Source organism: Eleginops maclovinus, chromosome 24 (assembly GCF_036324505.1).
Source record: "Eleginops maclovinus isolate JMC-PN-2008 ecotype Puerto Natales chromosome 24, JC_Emac_rtc_rv5, whole genome shotgun sequence".
Classification (NCBI taxonomy): Eukaryota; Metazoa; Chordata; class Actinopteri; order Perciformes; family Eleginopidae; genus Eleginops; species Eleginops maclovinus.
The window spans coordinates 9,786,687-9,812,874 of NC_086372.1; positions in this window are offsets into that span (position 1 = coordinate 9,786,687).

Genomic DNA, 26,188 nt, shown 5'->3' on the forward strand with positions numbered 1-26,188 from the left:
TATGTTTGCCTGAAAATGCAATTGCAATCCGTTTGCATCAGGCCATGAGGCTGTTTAACACCTGAGCTCTGCAGAGGGAAGTGCCACCCACCCAACAGGACGGTGGGCCAGGTATTCCTCTTTAGCGCCTCCCACTTTGGTTTCCCCTCAACCTATGATGTCATTTCCTCCTCTTGGAGATATATTGAAAACTGCAGGTCCAATATGTTACGCACGTTCCCGCTCCTGCAGGGGGAGGATGTTGTCTGTTGGGGGGGGGGTGAGTGATACGAGTAGGTGTACATTATGCAAATAAATGCTCTGACACAAACTTGGACGGGGATTCAGTGAAGATGAAGAAGAAGAGGATGAAGATGAAGAAGAAGGAATTGGCTGAAGAAGGAATTGTTCATACGGTGGCGGTGTCCCCCCCTCCCCCCTGCCTCCCCCTCCTCACTCCTTGCTCTTTACCTTGAGGCAGGAGCTTATCTTATTTGCTGCTTTTTTAAAGAAGTGTCAGGATTAACATAAGCACCTCCGCCATTGTGCTCCCACTCAAAATAATTTTATCATCCTGTGCTCACGGGGGAAACAATCGCCGTTTTATCAGGTAAGCAAATACCTCCCTCAGCGCCCCCCCCCCCCCCCCCCCCCCCACCCCCACCCCCACCACACACACACACACACACACACACACACACACACACAGACACACACCCCCCCGTACCGTATGAAATGTGCCTTTGAGGACCGCCACCACCGCCCCTGTGTTTGCCAGTTTATATTTAGCAATACACCGCTTCATTTTCCCAGGGAGGGAGGATGACACAGAAAGGGCCCCGGGTGGGCGGGGGGGGGGGGGACGGTGTTTTCCACATAAATACCAGCTGGTTGAAAAGGTACAAGTGAAGATGAAAGGCAACTCTTTTCGGATTATCTCGCTACACTGAAATCGAGACAGAAACAGCAAGTCACAAACACCGCCCTGCCTTCCTTTTATCACCTTACTTTTTCTCACCGGCTGCCCTCTCTACCCTCCGCTGCCCTTTTCCCATCACCAACATTTCTAAAGACAAAGTTTTAAACACTCCCTCTGGGTTTGCCTGGTGGAAACTGCCCATTAAGGGGATTTTTTGCTCTCCCTTGGCAGCTGAGGTGGACAGGAAGCAGAACAGGAAATGATATAATGGTTGCAGACTGGAGTGCTTCTCCCATGCCCAGCTGCTCCTCACATGACCTCTGCCACTGAGAACTGGCAGGAGGTGGAGGAGTAGGCATGCCTGGCATCTCCATTTACTCCAAATATCGGAAGGTTAAATATTTTATTGTCAGTTCTTTGGGCAGGGCAGTGTGTGTGATTGAGAGTCAGTGAGTGTAGGAATGTGTGTATTTAAATCGGCCGTGAGTGCAGGAAGGATTACAGAGCATCACGAACGCCCACAATTATTTCAGTATTATTTTAGGGTGATTACTTAGTTTCATGACTGCTGTTTTAGCCTAAATGTTTACCTGCACTCACTGAGACAATACACATTACTCAGAATATGAATAAGGATATATTTTAAGCTGAAGACATTCATTTTTCTGTACAATTTATAGTCTCTAATTAGATTTTTGACTTGCCTTATGCTCCCATTTGGGATCAATAAAGAATATCTAATCTCAGACTTCTTTATATCAACATGTGTACAAAAGAACCTCTCAGGTAACAATGAAAACCACAGAATATTTAAAGAGAACAGGGACTGCTGGCTCAAACCCTTAAGAGAAAGCGTTTGCTTCGAAAGTTAGATTAAAGGTCTGACTTCGACAACATCTCAGTAACCCGTGGTAAACATTGTGCGGATTCTCTCCTGTGTTTGCATGTGAGGGATGGACACAGATATTTTCCGAGAGTTCCTCAGCTAATTAGGCGCACAGTTTGCCATCTCATCCAAATTTCTCTTGACTGGGGCAATGAGAGAGAAACCTCTGAGCCAAAGTATAATATGAAAGTTTTGCCCCCCTCCATCTGTTACATTTGTGCACAGAGGCTTAATTGGAGCCAAATCTTGTCAAAGACTCTCCTAGTGAACATCCACTATTAGTTTGGAGCATGTGTACAGGAGATCAACCATAAGGGTCCAAACTTTTGAACACACTAACGCTTAGTTTCTTTCTGTTATGTTTTAAATAATTCAAATCGTTAACACCCCATCTCCGTACGATAGCATCAGACCCTGCAGCACCAGACGCTTCATCCTCCGAAACGACCATACAAGATCTCTCAAAACCGTTTCGATATAAAAGTGTGGAGCGGGATTCACTGCATGGCCATTGTTTCCTGAATCCTTTTCCTTTTGTTGCATCTAAAAATCTGACAGCTTGGTCTATATTACAGATAGGTCAGCCTTTTGATAATTATAAAACATTGCATGCCACCGTCAAGACAACTAAAGAAATAGACCTATTCTTTTCCAGTCGACTAATTATTGTCTTTCACTTATTTGTGCACCTCTCAAACACTAATCATTTCAGGGTCAGCCATTATTTTGTAATACTAGCCTTTTTTGGATAATTTTGCAACAATTTAGACGTTGTTTAAATGAAAGCAGAGAAAATGAAACTGATTCAATCCCAGTTAGAGATGCTGCTGTTTACTTGTATTATTCAAAGCTAATGTGCAAAGGTGGAGGTGTTCACTCGTCTGTTTGAAGAAAATTGTGAATTGTACAAACAGGGACCTAAATTGTAGAGATACTGCTGCTGTCCTTTCCTAATTAACACTCATCCAATTTCAGCAAGATCAAAAAACAACTGAAGAGTGCTTTTTGGATTTGTTTTAGTCAGCCGACTGAGTAATGCTTTTTGTTTTGTTCAGAGCGGCTCTCAGCTGTCACTGTTTGAAATGTGTCCTCCTGGGGTTCAGCGACACTAGCACGCTCACCATGATAGCTGTGCATTAATGTCACTCACTCACTGCCTTCTGCACACACACACACACACACACACACACACATATGGCACAGACTATTTCCGTCACATAAACATGTTAGCAAACACACAGGAACCTATAGGAAGCACACACACACACCCTTACAGACCGTATATGTGCTCATGCATGTGCATTTACACACACACACTCACACACACACACACACACAGCTCCACACAGTGTACACACATGGTTATCTGCACAAATGGCCACACACACGCGTACATTTGCATGTCATTCACACACAGACATTTATCCAGAGTACACACACGGATGACTTCACACCATCAGCCACACACACACACACACACACTCAACAGCACACTGTATTGATACACACTTGTTTGTCCAGTATTGTTTGTCTATAGAAATATACCTTTTCCCAAACACACACATATTATTTTGTTTTTTTAAAGCATCACATTTACGTCGGCGATGTAGTCGTGTCAGTGTGCAGCGTTATAATCTCCGACACATTTACATAACATATATTACCCTGCTGTGTTGACGGCCAAGTAAGTACTCAAGCTCATCCCGGTCCCTTTTCATATTTACGGCGTGACTGATTTAAGATGGACTGATTGTGGGGATTTAATTACGGGGGACACAATGGCCACACAATTCTGTTTTCTTCTCTTCCCTTCTTGCGAGGCGCTGACACGCCGCACACTCGGCTGCACACTGCCGAGGAATGTTTTACACTCCAAATGAGCTGTGCTTGCAGAAGAATTTAATTTGATCTGCCGCTGTAATTGTGCTCTCAAAAAAAAAAAAAAGAGGGAAAGAAAAAGTGGTGATGGTGGAGGGGGGCAGTGGAAGCATGCTGGGGTGGGAGGGGTCGCAGTGCGTGCAACTTTAAAATGTAATATGCACAAAAAGTAAATTAACTCAAGAGGAGAGGCCCTTGTGATGTGTTGACACTTGCACTGGGCTCTCTTACAGGGAAGAGTGGGAGAGGGAGGGGGAGGATACAGGGGAAGGGGGGTTAAGAGGAAGAAAAAGAAAAGAAAAGAGGGGGGGAGAACGGCCATGATAAAACACCACAAAGAAAAGCGTTATGAATTTTATTAATGACTTGCAAGACAGTATGCAAAACATCAAAGGTCCATGGGAAAGATTAATGACCCTGTGTGAGACTGTTTAATTACCTCCAGCTAATTAGATTCTTGACCAAATTTTTAATATCTGCCTCCGTGCCCGACGCCTAATTGAGATTCCACCATATTTATCAATCTTTCAAAAAAAGCCCCTTGGTGGTGCTTTTTCTGTTCCCTTCAGCCTTTCTCCTGACACTCTGTTGCCATTTAAACAGCGATGGTGATTACCATCCAGGTTGGAGACAGGTTTCCAAAAATGTAGAGCCATGAATAAGGAGCGATGCTTATTTACTCACTAACAGAAGGAGGGGGGGTTGCTATCGACCTGATCTCGGTTTTCTAATGAAGTGCACTTGCTAATAAACAGACTTAGCGAGCTCTGTCAACTCTCCTTGTCGTGCCATAATTCTCTTATCTGGACCTGAGCTGAGGAGGGATCTCTCCCAGGAACCGCTTTCCATCTACGTCTCGTTTCCTCTCCTTCCACCCCCACCACCCTCCCCACCCTGGATAATCCTGGTGCTGTTTACCCACACACACACGTAGCTTCATCTAAAGCATTGCCTTTGAACTTCCAGTGCATATTATCTGTTCTGTGACCCTGTTGTTGTTGTTGTTGCGGCTGCTGCAATAATTGCACTTGGATTATTGCAGTGGAGTCAGAGACGGCTCTTCCTCTGGGTGCCCGGGTTCAGCATCCACCTCTGTTGAGCCATTTCAACTTTCATCTCCGAGTTGCATGGAGATCAGAACTTTAGTTTATTATTGAATCTTCCTCCAGATGAGGTTTCCTACCTGGAGTGTGCAACATTATTACCAGGGAAGGGAAATGCTGAATGCTGTACTTCAAATGACTTTGTTTAAAGGTCAGTATGCAGTGTAAAGCATGAGAGCAGCAAATATACAGTATATAGGTAGGTAAAAATGACTATGCAACAACTACAGTAGTACACATAAGCAGGAGAAGGTTAACATTTAGAATATTTTTGCCCCTTTTTTGTCCTTTAATTAAGTTAATGTCTAACAAAATTAACGGTTAGGGTTTTTTTCATGAATTAACTAATAAGCTTTAGTATATTTTCTAAGTGGTTGTCAAAGAAGAGAGTGCATTTTTGAGAACTCGGCTTTTAATTTATATTAAATGTCTGACTTTTCATATTTAATTTATCAAGGCCTACAGTTGACATTTGCATTATTTAGATTTCTATTCTTTCCTCAGATAAAATCAGTTGTTTTGCAGCTTCATCGCTGCTTTCTTCATTCTTTCTTTCGAGTGTTTTAATTAGTTGAGCAGCTTTTTGCTAGAGGACGTGTCACACACTGGGATAAACAGTTTGGAAACAGACCCCGTGAAGCAGAAACGTGTCTATGCTGGGGTGTATATAATAAAAGTGACAGTGGCAGGGCCACGCACAGCACCATCTGCTGTCCAAACAGCTCCGTTACAACTCTAACCCACTTCCAAAACTAACACGCACAAACAGCCAGGCGCCCTGCAGCACTTCACTGTGGAATCATATCAGTGTGTCAAGTTTCACAACAGTAGTTTAGGGGGGGGGGGTTAAGGCGTAATTAGCATGCATTTGTTATGTAGATGTAAAGGGCCTCATTCCCCCTTGATACCGCTCGTTTTCCCCGGACCATTCTCCCTGCACTTCTTCTACTTTAGTCTCTGTCCGTGTTTCCCCCCGTCTCAACATCACGGTGTTCCAACACTTATTCTTCCACTCGCTCCGTCTCTTTCCTCTCCATCTGTCTCACTGTCTCTCTTTAAAGACGGAGATCTAAATAGGAGTAGATCACCTCCCTCGCTGGCGTTTCATTAGAGGCAATTAGAAAGCCGAGCTGCAGCGTCCCATAAGGCTCGACGGGGAGAGGCAAGACGCAGGCCGCATTAGCTCGTTGAGATGAAGTATGTATGACATCGCTTTCATCAATGCGCAACAATTCCTCGCCGACATCTCCGAGCCGAGTGTCAGAGGTACCATTCTGACAATTATGACAATTAACACTGTCAAAATAAAGCCATTAGCTTAGCGAGAGGGCAAACCAATGCACTTAATTACAGGGTTTTCTGTCAAAATGGATTCCCTTCAGACAACTTCCAAAATGGAAAAAATAATGAAATAAGTTGGATGTCTGATGGAGGACGGGGTGGAATGGCCAACATCTGCTGTTTAACAACGCTAGCTTCGGGTGGATGTACCTCGGAGCTGCAGTTTATTGTTCAGCACGGACACAGTGGCTCACTTTCTAAACCAAGTGCTAATTAATCACACCTGATGGACTAAAAATCCCTTTCCTTCATTTTCTCCCACTTTGTTTCATTCTTTAAAACTGACTTGTGTGAGGGTCAATGCTCCTAATAGCCGTGGTGCAGGCCTCCTTCCCTCTTATCTTAAGTGTTCATTATTGCCTCGTATATCTTCTTCATAAATGAGATTTGGCATCTCAATGGCATCTGAAATGATTAAACTAAAGGGTATAAATCACAGTTTCTAACAATGCTGATCCTGCATTGTTGTATTCTGGCCTCCAGGCTGTGTACACTGTGCCACATCTACTGCGTGACACACAGCAAACTTCCCTTTGCACCAGGTTCCTAAAGACTGCTTCGATGAGGAACAAAAGAGGGATCTGCAGAGGCTCCAGGTTGAGCAGTTTGTTGAAACAGTACTGAGCTCAGAGGTGAACACCGTTGAACCACATAGATGGGGCGGGGGGGGGGGGGGTTGTGTCAATCCTAGAGAAAAATAGAAAATATTGTAAAAGATGTAAGATTGAGTTTTCTCACCTTTTAAATATGCAGCAGTGCACATCTGTCTGCAGGCGCTTCAGGGGAATCTGCTCGACTTTGACGTGACAATGTGGAAATACAATTACACAATCTCCAGGGAAACCCTGGCCTGTCACATTATATTTACCTTGGGTCAAAGCAAACGTGTGCTCGCTTCTCTGCCTATCTGTCCATCTAGCCACCATCGTCTCTGAGTGGATGAGGTCATTCTTCACAGATGGAGCGTCTGTTTGTGCCGAGTATGAAGCCAGATTTCTTTAAATCACTATCTGCTCTTGTTTATGGCATGTACCTGCTTTCAGACATCTAAAGCCAATCCAAATAGCTTGGGCCCCGATGGGAATCCTATTAATGTCATGCATCTGTGTGTCAGAGCTGACCCATGTTTTGCATTATTCGAAGAATGTGAGGCGACAGTATTGTTTTGCGATGCTAAAGCCAGCTAGACAGTTTCAGATCCGGCATGATTCTCAACCAACGCCAAAACCTGCCCTTACGCTTTCAATGACACACACCAAAGGCTCAGAGTTTTGCATGTCATCAGGGTTTTTCCTCGATCTATCTTTAAGTATTTTGTGTTTGGCAGTCATTCAAAACACATTCTCATTCATCCCAGTCATTCCTACATTAAATCCCTCATTTACAAACTGGTTTTCAGCCATCATGGCCCAAAGGTCACGGTGGTTTACTGAAGCCTGTGAACCTTGAACAACCCGAGGCATCCAGACACATTTGGGATCAAATTGCAGTCACGGGGGGGTCAAAAGTTTAAGCCGAAACCTCTCTTCTGGTGTAACCACCATTCACTGACCAAGGCAGGAGGAAAGCTGTTCCGGGTCAGCAAGAAGTGTTCTCTTAACGCCTTTCTGATTTGTTTGTAATTAATGATCTCGGGCAAACAAAGCGATAAAACGTAGGGGAAATAATGGGTCGGATCTTTAAATGCGTCTGTGATTAGCAAATGGGAAACATTCAAGCGTCTAGGGGACCCGAGGAAAAGTTGGGCTCTCCACAACAGTCTGAAAGCTCATGCCCTTTATGAAATGTACCAGACGCAGCAGTTAGTCGACTTTACATGCAAACTGACAAATGAATCCTCAGCATATGTTCCCAGTGTGTGTTAAGCCGGGTTTTAGCTAATTGAGCCAATAATCAAAAAGTATGACTGAGTTTATTTCTTTTTTCTGGACCATATGTGCTTAAAAGTACGACTGAAGTTAAAAATAACTCGGGCATTATGGTGAGTACTACAGTGTGTAACCGCAGTGGGATCAAACTTCCACCAACAGCGAAAAATAAATAAAAATAACGTTGTTCTGGCCAGCCTCTCCAACTCAATCCAAACTAGTTCCGACAAACTAAATAAAAAGAGCAATAATTGCCCTCATGCTCAAATGGAAATGCCCGCCTGTGTACAGCAATTAAAAATACATACATCATTCCATTCCCGTAATCTTGTTTTAGAGTTTATCCCCATCTTGATCAGCATGTCCGTAAATCCGACCACTTTGAGGCAGAGACTTCAGTTTTTATCATAAAGGAAGCTGATTCCTCCCGTCAGATAAGGATGGGGGGCCCTTCACTTACTGCTCCATGCTAATAACTGAACATGTTCTCCATCACGCCAAACTGCTTATTGTATTTCACAGGGGCAAAATGCAATTTGTAGCATTTCTGTGCCGCACATCAAAAGGAAGTGGGCCGAGCGCGATGACTCACTGCACCCAAAACGCTCTGTTTCCAATCGAAGAAAATCAGATCTGTTCTGTTTGTTCATTTCTTTTTACAACTCCATTTGTTTGATAAGCCTGTGAGCTCTGACGGTAAATGGGGGGATAAGTCGAGGCAAAACAGCGACATGGTCTTTCTGTTGGCGCATAGGCCGTCAGCTTATCAATAAATGACATCATCTGCCCCCAAGACGTCTCTCTGACTGTCACATCGATGGCACTTGAACTAAAAAGGGAAAAGGAGGAAAAAATACACGTCCATTCTTCCCATTAGGGCTGTCTGGGTGGATGACGGAGTCAGAGACGCTGGGGACAGTTTGTCTGTCCACGGAGACAGAAGCTTCAACATGTACACAGTCAAACTACTGACAACTTACTTAATAGTTAGAAAATAGAAAAGGAGAGAAGAAACTCCATTAGAATAAACTTTGATCTATTATAGAGATGCAGCCTTAGTAGATAAGCCATCTGGCACTTCCATTAGTATCATTTTGAAATGCTTCCTGTTATTATAAAGAGCCTTACCCATTAGAATACCTAAAGTATGACTTTTAATGTGCCATACTTTTTCAAATTGTACAACAATTGAGAAGAACATAACAGTTACAGCTGACTTAATAATTGCAGTTTAGCATCAAAGATAGTCATGATTGAAACAACAGTTCAAAGTGTAAGTCATGAGCTATAAGCAGGAGTGAGTCACGTTGTATGTGTTCAGTTTAAGATACTTCAAGTTTCATTTACATGTCACCTTTAAAAATAAGTTGGATGTCATTTTTTGTAAATGTGTATATCTGATGTTCTTATATTTTACTGCCTTCTGTGCTTTGTTTCATATTCCCTTTAAGCTTGCTCTAATTCTTTACTAACAGGAACTTAAAATCTCCAACCTTCATCATTTCAGTTAAACATCACAGAATTTCTGTAAGACTGTTCCCTTCCAAATCTGTGTAACTACACAATAACTTTAAAGGTGCAGAAAGTGCAAGATGCATTGAGCTGGAACGCAGACCATGAACACAGCCTCTTTGAGACGTGGTGGTGCTGGTCGGGCTCATTACCTGTCAGCTGTTGGCTGGAAGGCCGTGAGTCTGTGAGCTCTAGTGTGTTTCTGATCACAGCAGGGGGGTATGACTGACCAAACCTGCTGCACATCACACAGTGGGAGATTTATTTTCTGACAAACTCTGACATCGGAAAAGGATCAACATAACGCTAATGCTTTATCATTTTAATTAAATTGCCCATATACAATTAACAAATCGTGGTCAATGGGTGCAATCAGATTGGTATTTCCTGCAAGCGTTTTGCTTTTTACATTTTCAGATTTTGTTGCTGTCTGTATTTTAACTCAACCGTTAACTGTGAAACAAAAAGAGTGCATAATGGCTGCACAGTTAATCAAAATGTTATGGAAACTGCATGATTGAGGAGGGCAATACCCAAAGTGCAATATTTAAACAATGTAAAAGGTGAAATATGACGTATCGTGGGGCTGCAGAGAAGGTTTGGTACACATCCTCATAGTTTTGAACATATCAAATCTTTGACAAACCAGTCAAAATAATCACAATCAGCTATGTTAAAATAGCAGAAGAGATGACACGCTTTAAACTGAAGTTAGACGCTCTCACAGAAAGGTGACAGAAGGACAACATGCACCCCTCTCTAAAGCAGCACCTCCTGCCTTCAGTGCAGCAAATCGTGGTCTCTTCAATCTATACTTCACTCTCTGTGGCCTCCCCACATCAGCATCATCAATCATTCAGTCAGAGCTGGTGGCTCAACCAGGGCATCCGAGACTAAAAGGAAACTTCAAAGGGCAGGTCGGGCCCGGTCAGGGTGGCACAGTCGAAGCGGTATTGTGTTTTCACAACAATGGAGAGCCTTCACAGCGCAGACTGTTATCGGCCAAAGGCTACCAGGGACGGTTCCTGCTTCATTGTAAAACATCGGAGTAGATTGTGTTCAGGAGCCAGTTCAGACTAAACATATTAGGGCGTAAGAAGACACACCTGAGTTATCTGATGGGAAATGGAAGCGGGCACAATGTCCCGACAAAATGCATCCTGCCGAATTGTTGTGTTGGAAGATTTTGTGAATTTGCGTCAGAGTTTTGGAAAAGTGCATCTTTAGTTTTTGATTACATAAAGTATGTGTTAAGGTGTGTGTGTCTTATGTCTCACATGTTTTGGAGTGTGTCACTGTGTTCCTTCTTTTCTTTACGAGACTGAACACAACATGAGGACCACAAAAGAGGATCTTTCACGAAAAGTCAGTGTGACATCTTTTAATGCTAAAGCCGCGGATGAATTGTTTATGGTGCTTTTACGGGTGTGTATTTCTCCGTGTGTCTGTGTGTGCGTGTGTGTGTGTTGGGGGGGTAGCTGGAGTGAATAATTCAGAGAAAAAGCCGTTTGTTTTCAGGGGGCGAAGGCAAAGACACATCTGAAACATATGGGAGGAAATCACATTGAAAGCAGTGAGCAGTAAATTAATGGTAACAGATGCCAAGATGTCTGGATAGTGCTCTTTTCCCCTCCTTGCTTGCTTTTGTTTCTCTGAGAGCTCTTGCATTCTTAATGTTGGAAAATAATACAATCAAGACTTCCATCTCTCATGTGAAGTTCAACGGTGTCACTTCTCCGCCACAGCAGGCTCTCAACGCGAGACTCTTTTTTGGAAGAACAGCCCTACCTGGCTCAGGAGTGGTTTTCCTGCGACATCCTTTAATTGATTTGTATTCCGGGCGGTAATAGCTTTTCCGTGCAGATGACTGTTCGACAACGACGCCATAAATTATTGATGCTACCTTGATGATGCAGGCCTGCTCCACTGATGAGATAAAACAGAACCATGGTCTCGGTTTTTTCCGTTTTCCCCCCCAAGGAGAATATCTTGGCATATTAGAAATATGCCTGCGCTTCAACAGTGTGTATGTGTGTGTGTAGGGGGGGGGGGGTTGGCCTATGTCCAAGCTTGAGCAGCAACAAAGACAACCTTGCTCTTAATGGCACATATCTGGAAGATGGAGGAGCCCGATACATGAAAGTGCTGTGATCATTACACTGATAGCAATTATCCTTCAGGAGGCTCTAATGGCGGCGGCCTCTCTTGAGCGCACACACACACACACACACACAAACACACACACACACATGCACCGACAAGCTTGCAATCAAGGGTGGTGGGCAATTAAATGCAATGCTTTTTGGTGAACCTTTAACAGCGAACAAAGCCTGATGACAAGAGCCGACAAGGAGATTTAATAAAGAGAACACGCCGCTATGAGAACAAAAGGGGGGAAAAATCAGGACAAGAGAGGGACAAAAGATATTAATGTTGTTTATTAATCGATTCTTAATGTGTTGCAGTGGACTGAGGGGGAAGGGGGGGGTGTGAGAGGTCTCTGGAGTGGAGCCGTGGCTTTGGCAGCAGGATGATTGAGTGCAGGGGCCAGTGTGACGGAGGGACAAAAACAACAAGGTAATTAAAGCTTAAAGCGTGCAGTTTACGCTCTGCCATCCATGACAGCGTAAGGTGTCTTCCATCCAAACCCCGCGCCACCCCCCCCCCCCCCTCCGCAAATGAAAAATAAGTCAGGTAATTGTCATTGTGCACTGCATGTCATTATTTATTAAACGGGTAATTCATCTTCGTGGAGAATGCAGAGGAAAGCAGGTAGGCCTGGTTTATTAGTCATAATCCAACGGGCGCATCGTGTTCATCAAATCAGGCTTTTACAGGACGAACGACAAACAGAGAAACCACCTCACTGTATTGCTCTCCCGATGGTGTGTGCCTGCGCTGGGAGAAAGTGGAAAGTCACCACATGGAGAGAAATCTTTGAGTTAAAGTTTTCGAAGGCATCAGCATCAACCCCCTCACCACACACACAAACACACACTCCTCTTCTACAGTAGGTTTTTTTTCAAAATGCGACGGGTTGACAAAAGAGATTGCTCCCCGTTGTTTTTCCTCGTGCGGTTACAAAGAGGCGCGTAAAAAGTTACAAGGTTGTCCCCCGTGGGGTTAGATTTCAAACAGCACCTGTCAAAGCAGATGGGGCATTTAAATAAGAGTCTTTAAGAGGTATTTGTTACAGCGCAGCTCAGGAGTACCTGCTGTGCTCGCCGATGCTTTTCACGGCTGTCGTTGCTCTCACAGAATCTGTTTGCTGTGTTTGCAGGGATAAACATCACATTAAAAAAAAACACAAAAAACCCACTGAGGCCACAAATTACAACAGAGAGGACTACATTTATGTAACTGCTGAGGCAAGGGAAGCCAAGTCTGCTTGTATGACTCAGTGCATGTATACGGATGTGAACATTTGCTGCATTGTTTTACTTATATGCTGCTCTACATATTGTTGCTATGAAGTCATTTTGGAATAGAAATGACAGAAAAAGCAAAGACATGTTTGCACGTTTGTGTAGGCAGTCAGGCAATGAGTCTTTATAACATGGCAACACAACTTTTTAGGAGCAAAGCAAAACATCATGGACATTCCTAAAGAAAGCGCATCAAGATAAAAGAGAAGAATATCACCTCAACATGCATGTACGCAACTCGCATCACGTAACACCCCGCTCTCTCCTCTCTCACTGTACCCTCCAAACTGAAAACAACATGCTGGTTTGAAGCACACACCGCAGCGTCCTGACGGCACTCGGGGCCTCAGCCTCAGTGTGAGCTCACACCTGGGAATTCAGACAGAGACTGTGACTAAACATCACCCTGTGTCCTCACAGCCAATTGTCCTCAAGACAAGCAAACACAACCACCTATACGCCTCTCGGACTCCTCGGAGACAGGCCTTGGGCTAAAAGAGATCCAAGTAAACAAATAAACACATCCATCCACAGCCGTTTTGGCTCAGGAAGGACAGAGGTAGACACATGCACCAGTTAGTTTCAAATCTAGCCGATGCACAGTGTTGTGGATTCATTCAAAAGGTATTTAACACAGCCTTTAATAAATGTTCTTCTCACTACTATTTGAATATGACAGTAGTCCATATGTCTCTACCTAGTCTAAAACCCCTAAGTGATCCAGGTGCAATGGCATTAACGTGCATTAGAATACTTTTGAGAAACTGGAACCAGCACTAATTTGGCATATTGGAAAACACAAGTATTCATTTCAACATGAATCCATAACAAAGAGAGCTGTGTTTTATGTCAATTGCTCAATCAATGAATAGTTTGAGCACTGATCAGAACGATGCCTCCACACCACATCATTCAGTTGTCAAACGGCTCACCCAGGCAGCCCTTATTTGACTAAATTGATGAAAAGATCAGGGAGCAGAGGGGGGGTGGAGGTGGTGTCGAGGCTGTGGCTGACAGGCCAGGAGTCGCCATGTTTGAGAGTGATCCCCTCTTGAGAGGACTTTCCTGTCACTTTGGCAGCCTGCGTGTTTCATCACTGCGTGCCCGGCATTTTCCCGAGGCTGCAACCACCAGGGAGCGGGGGGGCACGAGCCGGGGGTCAGCGCACGATGCTCCGACCCCTCTCTTACCTCCCCACCTTCTCAGTGACAGAAAGAAGACTTCTGCAATTCACTGGTGGCTTCAGCGACTGTCTCTCTTTCTGTCATCCCCATCCCTCTGTGGCCCTTCCCCTCTTTCCATCAGGAAATAAATAAAATAGGACGCCCTCTTGTTCTTCACATGCTAAACTTCATTCGGATTGTCAGACACTTAAGAACTGACAAAACGCTTTCTCCGACTCCCCGTCATTCCCTCTGCTGTCAGAGGAGATAATAAATAAAAATGACTCCTGCGTGGGCGGAGGGAGCAGGGCCGAGACACAGAACATCAAGAGATGGACAAAGTGTTTCCAGAAGCCTGTAGGGAAACTCCGGTTTAAACCACAGACCAACACACACGTCGATGTATACACACATACACTTACGATGCATGGGGGCGGCCCCCTGCTCCCCAAAGGCTTATAATGGGAATAGGCAATGTGACAAGAGTTAAAAGCATGGCAGGCCAGTGTCCCAGATAATAGGACAAGCTGTCCAGAGTTCCCCCTTCTTGCTTTGGTGCGGTCAAACAAGGCCTAATGTGGTGACTTTGCAACCAACTGGGGTTTGAGCGAGGGTTGGGTGAGGAGATAAACTAAATACAGCCTCAACAGAAAGGCCTCGACAGACAGCGGCTGTTTATAAACCGCAGCACAGTGGCATGATGGGAAACAGAGGCTTTACAAAGGCAACAAACTCACTGAAAGTCATCCACAAAAGAGCAGGGATGAAGTAAATAAAAGGTAGGTGCAGAAGTAGAAATGGCTGGTGGATCCAGCAACATCAACAGCCGGATGAAAGAGGCACAAACAACAGAATGCCCTTGCTTTGTGGGGGTTTGTAATACTTTGCGAGTGAAGGACAATTGGTCCTCGGTGTAAAGTAAGCGCTTGGCTTTTAACGGACCTCTGCATGCCAAGTCCTCGGCAGGCGAGGCTGGGGACGCTACCTTCGCTGTCATTCAGCCCCATCTCGTCCACTAATCTTCTTGGTGCAATGAAAGAGCTTAACAGCTTTGCAACACTATCCCTCCCCAAATGTCATTATCACAATGTACTGCGCCGACTGTCTCAACCGGCTCCCTGCTTATCGTTTTCTTCATGGGAAGTTGAAGGCAGGCGTCCGATGACATTCACTGGGCTCTCACTGTACCCCCCCCAGCACGCAGACACATTTGTGGAACGTTATTCAAAAGTCCGTTTGGTACTTTTTTTTAACTAGTGTGTGGAGTTAATGTGAAGTGTCAGGCCAAAAGGAAACATGACGTCAATGTTGAAACTGATCTGCATCACAAGGATTATTATTCAATATTTGGAGAGTGGGGGCTTCCAATGGGGAAGAAGTACTACGATGTTATACTTTTACGAAACAAAAATACTCAGAAAGTAGAAATTGTTCTGAAGTCAAAAATGCCTGAGTAAAAGTCTTCACTTCTCCCACCACTGCATGCCCCCGTGTTGGAAAGATCCTGGCACTTATTACTGGGTACATGTTTATAGCTGTGGTACAGTTGTGCGCTAAAAGTTTAACAGTGTAATCTGCACACAGATTAAATGCACAGTATTTATATTTGTAATATTAACTATCAAAAGGGTCTGGGGTAGTTTCCTGAATTAATCACTGTAAATACAAACTGAATAACTTTTGCTTGTAAGGTTTCAAAGTATACTGAAGTGTTTTTAATGTCCCATAAACAAGACATGTACTTATTGTATCTATTAATATTAAACAAGGACCATGCGCAGCAATACATGCATGTCGAAATCCATATTTTTATTTTTTGACTGGAGATTCTGCATCAAAGTCATTGCCATAAACCCCAAAAAGTGCCAGTGTTATATGTCTGTGAGTCGGTTACAGCGCCCCTCTGCTTCACACGCATGCATACATGTGTAGATGTACTTTATGTGTGTAGCAAGATGTCTCACATTCACATATTTCAAATAGATGGCTTTCTGTTTTCTTCCTCGCAGCAGGGAGCCAGTGATCTGCGGCTCGGTCGTGATCTCCGAACTCTTTCTCCCCACTTGCCTCACTCTTTGTTTACTCTCACACAGAGTTGGTGATGGGCGCCTCCTCCTCCTCCTCCTACTCCTACTCCTCCTCCCCCTGCCACCAACCCACCCACCACCTCATTACCTCCTCTACCTGATGGGCCCACTCCTCTTTCCTCCCCCTCTCCGCATCTATTTATATATTTATCTATTTTACCCCAGCTTTGCGGGTTACCGTTTTTAATATCATCGGTGAAACATGATTATTACCTCTTAATGCCGAAATTACGGGGGCATTCTTTTTGTCATCCGCGCAGTTGCATTTTTCCCGCGTAGCACCCCGTGGCAGGAACATCTTTATCTCCCCATGTGCTCCTAGTTTTAAAACCTTTACCCCCGCTGTTTGAAAAATATTTCTCATTTTCCTCCCCCATGGCGTGGAGAAATCCCCATAGGCAAACCATTAGTGATCTTTCTGCCTTTCCCAAACACTTATTACTATCACCCGCACTCCTTGAGCTGCCTCATTGGCTTTTGGTAAATTATGCAAATAAGGTGATGTTCGAACATATAGTTTTTCTGTTTTTCTGCAACTGCGCAAGTTTGCACAGCCTTCCACCGAGCAGCCGCGGCACCATTAAAGTGACTGAGCACGTCAGCAAGATTTATGCATCAGTGACAAATTATAATGCTTTGTCGCTAATTTCCCCGCTGCTTCTTCGACGCACAGGTTTAGTTATGTGTTTGCCTTTTGGGGAGGCCTTTGGTTGTGAGTTTTAGTGGGGTGTTTTTTCTCCCTGCATATCAATGTGTCACTTCACTTCACATCTGCAGAGACAGGAGGCTGCAACCCAAGCGAGTCTTCTCTGGTGTTTGACTCATTACAGACGAAATGAAATCTATTTTGGAGTTTCACTTTTCTTTTTGTCAGAGAGACTTTGAAGCAGACAGACGGACGGACAAGGAACGTTTCATCTGAAGAACATACATGATAGACTGCCTGCATTACAGTTGTACATTTACATGTTGTATGTTAATGACAGTGTATTTACATAGTAATATAAGTTAATTCCCCTGTCTGGTCTCACGGAGGGTTCAAGACACAAGGAACGTAGCTTTAGTTTTTATGTTTGCAGATCTGTTTTGATGCAAACCCTTACAAGGTCTAATACATCATTTCATTGTGAGTATGAATGGTGGGTTGAAGGAATGCAAATGCACAGCACAAAAACATGTTCCATCTCTCAGAAAGAAACTCAGAAAGCACATTAGGAATGGATGAACACTATCGGAGGGGCTCCAGCAGTGATACCCACCTTGCCTTGCTTCCCCTGCACGCAGTGTATAATTGTTTTTCATTTACTTTGATCGCGGCTAGCTGAAAAGATGGGCCGTTTCAATGAACAGATTAGGGCCTGCGAGCACAAACAAATGACAAATCCCTCTTAACCCTGTGAGCCTCTCGCTGTACGCCCCCCACAAACACACCTCACCCCGTCAAACATTTGGCTCCGGCGATGTTATTAAACACAACTTTGTAGATTTACTTCCTTCAAAAGTGCCATTTAACCAGGCGGCAGGCAGGAAGGAAGGAGGGCTGCGAGGGGAATTACAGGTTGCCAGCGTTCCGTCTTTGCGGAGGAGTGACAGGGCCGTCATTTTGCCGGCGGGGCCACCTCCCGTGTTGTTGTGACAACCGGTCATTATACAGCGCCGAGATGCTCTCAGCTGCAGGTTTCAGCCCAGATGCAAATGGACGCAAATGGGCTCCGACCGCGACCAAGCTAATAACGTCCCTTTCATCAGCTCTGCTTCCTTTTTGTTTTCTCTCGCCTCTGTTTCCCCCCTTTTGATTTTGATTTTCTCCTCTTAAGGTGGACAGTTGAGAGCACACTTTCAAGTACGTGTTTGGATTTTTGATAAGCTTTGGGTTGTTTTATCTGAGGATATTTAAACTGTTAAACATTAGGTGACAAGCAGAAGATATACCACTAATTCCTGCACTCATGCACGCCTTAAATCTTTAATATCTGTGTTTTAAGAGCAGACTTATATCTGCAGCAAATTAAATTAGGAAGTTTAAAAGTCAAAATCACAACGCAAAAGGAAATGTGTTTGTACAAGTGGAAATGGTGAATAAAAACCAGCTTTAAACAGAGCAGTAAAAGCTCATGAGAAGTGAAACCATATCTTATTAGTACATACAAATAAAACATTGTTTTATCTGCACTAGTATGAACTGGATCGCTTTAATAGATTATTCAAATGACTGTTCTTGCATATCCGCTGTACGTCATACTATATGTACCCAGGTATGTCTGAGCACATCTCTACTTCCTCTCTGATTAAAGTCAGTGATGCAGAGCTGAAGGTCTCTGCGTGCACAATGCTGGTTAAGGTATCAGACGTGAGGTACGCTGATGATGGATTATCTTATCAGCACTGCAGCTCAGTTTGTCTCTGCATGCTTTCAGTGGTTAACCTCAGTAAACTAGCAGACGGCGGCTCTGCCCACACTGCTCGTTCTACCTGCTGATCACAGAGCTGCTTCAGTAAACTACAATAAAAACCCTCCACTCCACGCTTGTCCCCCCTGCACAGAGAGTCTGCTGGAAGAAAAATGTTTTACTGGTTTTATTAATTTGCAGAAATCATATAATGACTTATTATAAATATCATTTTGGTTTTTCATCAATGTTTATAATAAATCAACCTGAATAACAAAAGAGGTCAATTATGTTCAATATCTTTTCGCCGTAACAACTTCCTTTTTCCAGGATTAGAATAATTAAGAACATTTCTTCATGAAAACTCCGGTAAGTAGATATTAAATGTGATGAAAAAAATATGATTAAATAATAAATAGTGGCACAGAGTAGAATAAAAAACATACGTTAGGCTAAACGTGGAAGAGCATGAAGGACATTTTCCCAAATCTGCACCCAAAATATGACATTTTATCGTATCATTAAATCTTTGTTATGCCAGGGCATGCAGACCCCGCTTTCTGGATGTTTGTATCTATTCAAAATACCTTAAATAAAAAATGTACTTTAGTTTAAAGGCTGTTTTCATTTTAGCACCATCTTTGTTTTATCCTCTTGTTCCTTAAAAATTAAAACGTCTCATCAAATGGAGGCTGGATTTGTGCTGCAATTAAAGCACAGGGGGAAAATGAATCATATTGTTTTTGATAATGCTTGCTCTCATTCTAGGGGTCACATTTGATTTGAGTCTCCGTCCATTAGCAGAAGTAAAGCGTAGTGTTTTGGATAAACAGAAGCAGCGGGGGACTGCTTTATGCAGACAGGAAGTGTCTCTCTTCTGTAGGTCTTTTTGCTTTAATGGGACAAAATGTGACAGGTACACACAAACCAGCGGCCACTCACTGAGGCAGCTAAAGCACAGGGAACAAGCAGCACTACAAATCCTCCCGTTAGTAAATACTGAAATGATGATTATTTAGGATCGAAAGGTGTCCTCTCATGGAGCTGATGTGGATCTGCAGTGACATCCCAACACTGTTTAAAAAGGTACGATGGCTGTGAGCTAAATCATGTTGCATCTACTGTTGGGGATTTATTTAAAAATATGAATATTAACATTATTGTTTTTGCAATAGCCGTGTTTTTAAAAGCTCACACTATCTCTAATGATTTAAACCAGATACATTTAAATATGTATTTTTAAGGAGGTTAAAACGACTATATCTTACCAAACTAGAATTTAAACGGCATACATTATACATGTCCACTACCCTGAGCTTCATAGGATGGATTTATTTTATAAAGTCGGATGTATTTCCTGTTAGGATTAGAGAAAGGCAAACATTATTTGTAGTACATTTAATAATCTGTTTTGTTTCTGGCGAGGGAGCCACTATTAAATATATTTCTCACTCTCTCTCAAAAGGTAAAATCACTAATACATGGAGACTAATTAACACATAAAAGCATTATAAAGGTTGTATTTTATACCAGTGTGCTATGAATATTTATTCTTAGTATAATGAAACATTATAATTGTACTTTTTCTAATAAACAAAAACATATGTTGTACCTGAAAGCCCCCCCCACACACACACACACACACACACACACACACTAGCAGAGAGTTATTATACCATTGATTGGGTGGAGCTGTCCCTTAGGAAGAACGTACGATAACTTTTAACATTTTCTGGCACTCGATATGACGGCTCAAACCATCAACCCGTTTTGAGCCATCAGTCCCATTAATCCGCAGTATTAGATGAATCCCGATCCAAACAAAAAGGACATCCGTCAGCTGGGAGAGGGGCTTCCCCTCAAGGGTCTTATCCTAAGTCAGCCCAACACAGGAGGCGTGGAATTAAAGAGCACTGATTACAATTGTGAATTATCTTTTTCATAGCAGGGATGCGCGAGCCGCTTTGAATAGCACAGTGAGAAAAATCCCCAGAAAGGAACAGTCACCAAACACGGATAATACCATTTAAGAAAGCGCCTCTTTGGTCTTGGAAAAGTCCAAGCTTTATTTTTGCACATTTAACAAGCCGTGCGTTCATAAATTGCAGCTTCAATTGGATAATTGGATCACTTGCTGAAGATTAATTACGCCTGCGTGTTATACTTTACACTTTGGACTGAACTGCAATAAGTGGAAGGGTGCTAGCCAATGCTATTTTAGGTCCTTAATTTAATTGTTTATTATCAGAGTGAAACTTTAGAATGGAATATAAAAGCCTCATGTAAAACCAGATTCTTTCTGTTAAATATATAATTCAGTTTAGTTTGTGCTACAGAAATCCATATCTGTATGGTCAAGTTAGCCGATACAGAACAAACTGCATTACCTCCGTGTCCTTGAGAAGATGAAGACACGTCACTGTGAGGGAAAGAGAGGAAATAGGATTTAAGATGTCTGGGCCAGAATTTATACTTCCTTGTTCTGCGATAAAGTGCTCTATAATCTGGAAACAGAGTTTTCTTTAAAATATTACGTTTGAAGGCAGAGGATGAGGGGGGGGAGCAGAGCTCAAAGCAGGCCTCATAATCTAATAAATTGATTTGCAATATCCTCTGAAACTGTGAACTGATAAATGTAGCTTCTCATGTCGCCCCGCCTTTTCTCCAGCTCTCTGCTTAATGTGCTTCGGCGCATTGAAAAGACAAAAGGACGGCCCCGGTAGTTTTGAAAACTATTCCAGTCGCCTTAATGTAAGCGCTCATCTGGGCCAGTGGTCACCCAAGGATTAGGGGCTGCTGTATTCCTAAGCTTCCTCTCTGTAACCCTCCCTCTTTTTCCACCACTTCTATTCTTTGACCAAAAGCTAGGATACACCCGAGACGAGGCATTAAACATCGGCGGCAAAAAAAAACAGATTATCCTTGGATATGAACTCCCATGTTCTTGGGATTGCTGGACAGCTGCAGCCAAAACGAACAATAAGCGGTTGACTTGTAGCCAGTATCATCTGCACTGGCAGATTGCGGCAGAACACAGAATAAGATCCGGTGACTTCACAACACCATACGGCCCCAACATGTAAAAAATAGAGCTGATCTGATGCCCCTAAGGAGACTTCCACTCATTTAGCTGCCTGCATTTCTAGTGGGGGAAGATTTACCACCCATGATTCCACTGGGCGGGGATGGAAGATGCCACCCTACTCTACCCCCTCGCCAAAACATGCAACACACAAAAGAGGAGAGAGAAATAACTAAATGTGATTTGCACCCAAATCCTCTCAAGTCCTCAGAGTGTGCTATGAATCGTCTCTTTGGAAGAATGGCTCTCCCGGAGGAATGGCGTCTTCTAATGGCTTATTTATCGACAGCCACATGCGTTATCGGACGGTTTTGTTCGCCTGCAAGGTGTACCTGAGACTCTGGCGAGGGATTACCGGGAATCTGGACCGGCGTCAAAAGCAGCTAGAAGAAGGAGCTAAGACGAGGAGAAAGACGGCAGCCCCGGGTTTGGCACTCCTGCTTGGACCACACAGATCACCGGGGACACTCGCATGAAAACATTCTCCTCTCCGTGTATTTAATAAATGCCACTTGACATTGGGAGAGGCTTTAGCGGTGTCCCCCAGCTTTGGAGGAATGAGGACTTGCTCTGGATTTGGGCAGTTGGCGGTGCCTATCTCCACGCTGGCAGGAAGCATGGGGGATTTCATGGCTGTTTGCCCGTCCTGGTGCTTTTCCTCTGCCTCACGCCCCACTTGGGCAGACAGCGTTTGTTCTTTCTGTAGTCTGAGTTGCCCTCGTTTGGTTCACAATGACATTTACATATTTCCCTGCCTGCACACACGTGACCTCTGTACATGAGAATAAACAAAAGTCAACTTTATAGCTGCAGTTCTGACTGGAATCCTGTCGGCCCAAACTAAGTGAGCACCACTGTCATTCAGTTTATTAGAATGTCAACAAAGCATTCGATGATTGACTCCCTGTGAACTGGAATAGCTTTTATCTCGCTTGCACCATTATTATGACTACTGTACTATCTTATCCTGTCATGTTCTTCAGTATATTGTATGTTAATTGTTAAAGGAACTTGAGATTTTCATTGGCCAAACCACGCTGTAGCTATTGTACATATGACCCTTAAGCTTTTGAACTGCATTGGGCAGCAGAGAGACGGTTAAGGCCTTCAAAGTGGGACCCGTGACCTTAGAGCAGGAGGTCAGCCAAAACTACAAACAGGATGCAAAGAAGCTAGATGTTCAGAAAACACAGACAGGTTTTCTAAGCAGGACACAGGAGGAGCTGATCAAGGGAAATAAACCAAGAGAAAGGTGGGTGAGTTTACTCCCTGCCATTTGCATTGTTGCATAATCTGAAAGAGAACAGGACGTCTCTTATTGAACAGTTTCAGTCTTCAAAACAACGTGTGCACATGTATGCGTCCCCACATCTTATCCAGGCGGCTGTGGCGTAGCATGATGGGAGCTGAATCAGGGTGGGGGCGGGGTTAAGAGGTGCGTTAATGTTGCTGCAGGGTGCCAACATCTGCATCGCCTAACAGCATCCCTCCTGCTCGACCAGCCAGCAGCTGTGGTCGCCTCTGCACGGCCTTTGGGCAGTTGTGCACCGGTTTTAGCTCCCCCCCCCCCCCTCTCTTGTTGTTCACCATGTTTCTCTTTCTTTGTGTAACTTTAGATGTTCCTGTGTGTGTTTGATTGTGTGTTTTTCTCTGTGAAAAAGTATAAATAATCAGGGCTATGTTATTACGTCTCAGTGCACCGCAGACTGGAAGGAAAAAATCCAAAATAGTCACAAACCTGCGTTCTCACATGAAGTACAGCTGGGGTGTGTCAAAGCCCACAGCACCACTAATGTAATGTTTGACTGCCAAACAATACTGAGCCTACACAAACACACACACACACACACACACACAATATTGACTCTCATCTCTCTAAGGAAGGATGATATCACCCACCCTGCTTTCCCACCTTTTCACACACAATTACCAACCAGCAAAATACTTTCTTCTCCTCTCTGAACTGGAATAGCAACGTCTATAATTACAGCAATCACGGTGTTGACTTCACAACACCAACTGCACTTCTGCTCACACACTGCGGACATCGATTCACACACTGGCTGGGGTTGCCTCGCTGTGGAAGATAGGGACCGTCGTGATGGATGGGCGTACGCTTTCCAGGCCGCTGGTCATCATCAGTTTGGCGCTGAGGAACCCCCATTTCCTGCTTCACACTGACCCCATCCTGCCCCTATCAGCCCCGGGACGAGTCCAGGCATTCAGTCACATGGGGGGAGGACGGGTAAGGGGGCCGGATCACGGCTCACGCAGCAGAGTGCAGCAGATTAATGTGGGTAAACACTGCAGGATTTGTCACTTTTCCTGAGGTTACTTAAGCAAATAAGAATAGTCACAATAATAATACATTTTTATTGGTGCAGCAGTTTTCTCAGCAGAGATAAAGTGCTTAGACAAGCCTAATAATAAATAAGCCAGACACAAATTAATAACAGGGCTACAGAAGGAAAAAGCCTGGCCTCGCACACAGCTCAGGGTAGGTAAACACCACAGGATGCCTTTGCATTTCCTTCACATAAGCAAACAAAGCAAATGTTTAAAACCTTTAGGAGGAAGTTCCCGAACAAAAAGCCCACAAGGTGTCTGGTAAAGCCAAAGAATAGGAAATCACAAAGCAAGTTCCACCGTACAGAGAATACGTGGAGGAAAGGTAAAGGTAGTAGAAAGACAAATGTCTGTTAAAGAAACTGAGCGGGATAAGTGTTGAAAGATGCAAGTAGATGTCTTTTACATATTTCTGTTGGATCAGATATCCCCATCATTTCACGCTGGCTGTTATTTCACCCCAGAGATCTCCAAACCACAACACCGGTGTGGCATTTATTACTAACACCCCTGTTATTACTGGGGTGCGAACACAATGTGGGTGTGCTCTTATTTGTCTGGTTTTGAGGGCAGACAAGAAAAATACTATGAGAGAAAAATTATGATATTCATTTCAATTAGGACAATTCTTCCTCGCTGTAATCTATCATAGTCACCGTTCGTTTCCCCTGTAAGATGAAACATGAGCTCTTCACTTGGTGTTGTGTAATCTTGCGCGGCCTCCACGTGAACCCTGCCTGAAGATAGTAAAAAATGGATGTGAACTAAAAAATAAAGAAGGGGGATTTGGAACAGAAAGCTCATTTGGACACATTCGTCTCATAATCTTCCAAAGTAGATCCAACAGCTACTCAGGACATCTACGTATTGAAAAAGAAATCTGGCCGCTATTATTCTTTAGTGGGAACTACACTCTTCCATCCTCCCATACAACCCGAGACGTGTAATTTGTGTACATGGCCTCTGGTGTTGTTTTAGGCCGCGCTCCAAAGCCACTCTAAAAAGGTATGTGGCTTCGGCGGGGAGAATAAACAGCCACCTCATTTCATTCTCCCACGTCTCGGACGCTCGTCTCTGCTCCTCTCGACCCCGCCAGTTCCCCGATCCCAAAGAAAAGCACACATAAAACACGGCACTTTGGGGAAATCATGAGGTGGGAGAGGGAAGGAGGGCAGGATGGCTAAAAAAGGTTACAGCACGGAGCCCAGAGCCCGACCACAACAGGGGGAAAATGTAGATGCATGCCTGCCTGGACATTTGTTTGCAGTTGTGTCAGATGTATATAACAAATGATTTCTTTATTTGCCCGACTGCTTGAACTAACTGTAGAGTATATTCCGTTTTATAGGCTCTCTGTTCAGTGTCTAAATGTGGTTTTTGTCTACAAGAGGTTAAAATGCAGTTCTGGAAAGCTTGTGTACTTGCAGGATTCTTGCTTTTTTTAGTTCTGCATGGAGCATCGCATTCCCTCAAGATGCTGCAGATGTGTCCTTGTATCAGTATTATTTCAGTCAAGTATAGGCTCAAGTCCAAATTTAGAGAGTGCAATCCAAACCACAAAACCTGTAGGCTCCAAAAACAAACAAAATACCCTTTTTTTTGTTCCTGTATCTAATGGCTGCTTAATCCCAGCAGTTGTATTACACTTTCTCCTTTGAGGGTTAACATGCTTAGCTGCCCAGCGTAGCTTCATGAGGACCAGGATGGACAGTGATGCAAACGTTGAAATCTGGGCAGTCTTACAACAGCAATGGGAGGGGCTCATTACGTTCCCACTGCAGGAGTACATTGCTTTCAAGGAAGTTGTTGAGGAAGTCTTTATTGTTTTCTTTGTCATTTATGAAGTGCTTTTCCTCCATCGTCAATGTATTGTGCAGTTATAAATAACAATGCAAACCAAAGCAGGGAAATCTTCAAGTCAAGAGAGGGTTATTTCCATGTTGATCAAATTAAATGTATTGGAGCAGTCCTAATTACAAGGCAATGTATGTGCAGGAGCAGCTGAGAAAACTCAACTACCCTTAAGACATTTTATTTAAAAAGCTTCCACATCATTAAACAAAATGACACGGTCACAGTGATAATCCTCTAACATACAGGCATGCAATTTTTCTCTTCTGAAGGTGATCCAACAGGACAGCAATAAATTAACTCTTCCCCAGACTATCTGTTGTTTGGACAGCATAGAGGAGACCAATGACCGTCAGTG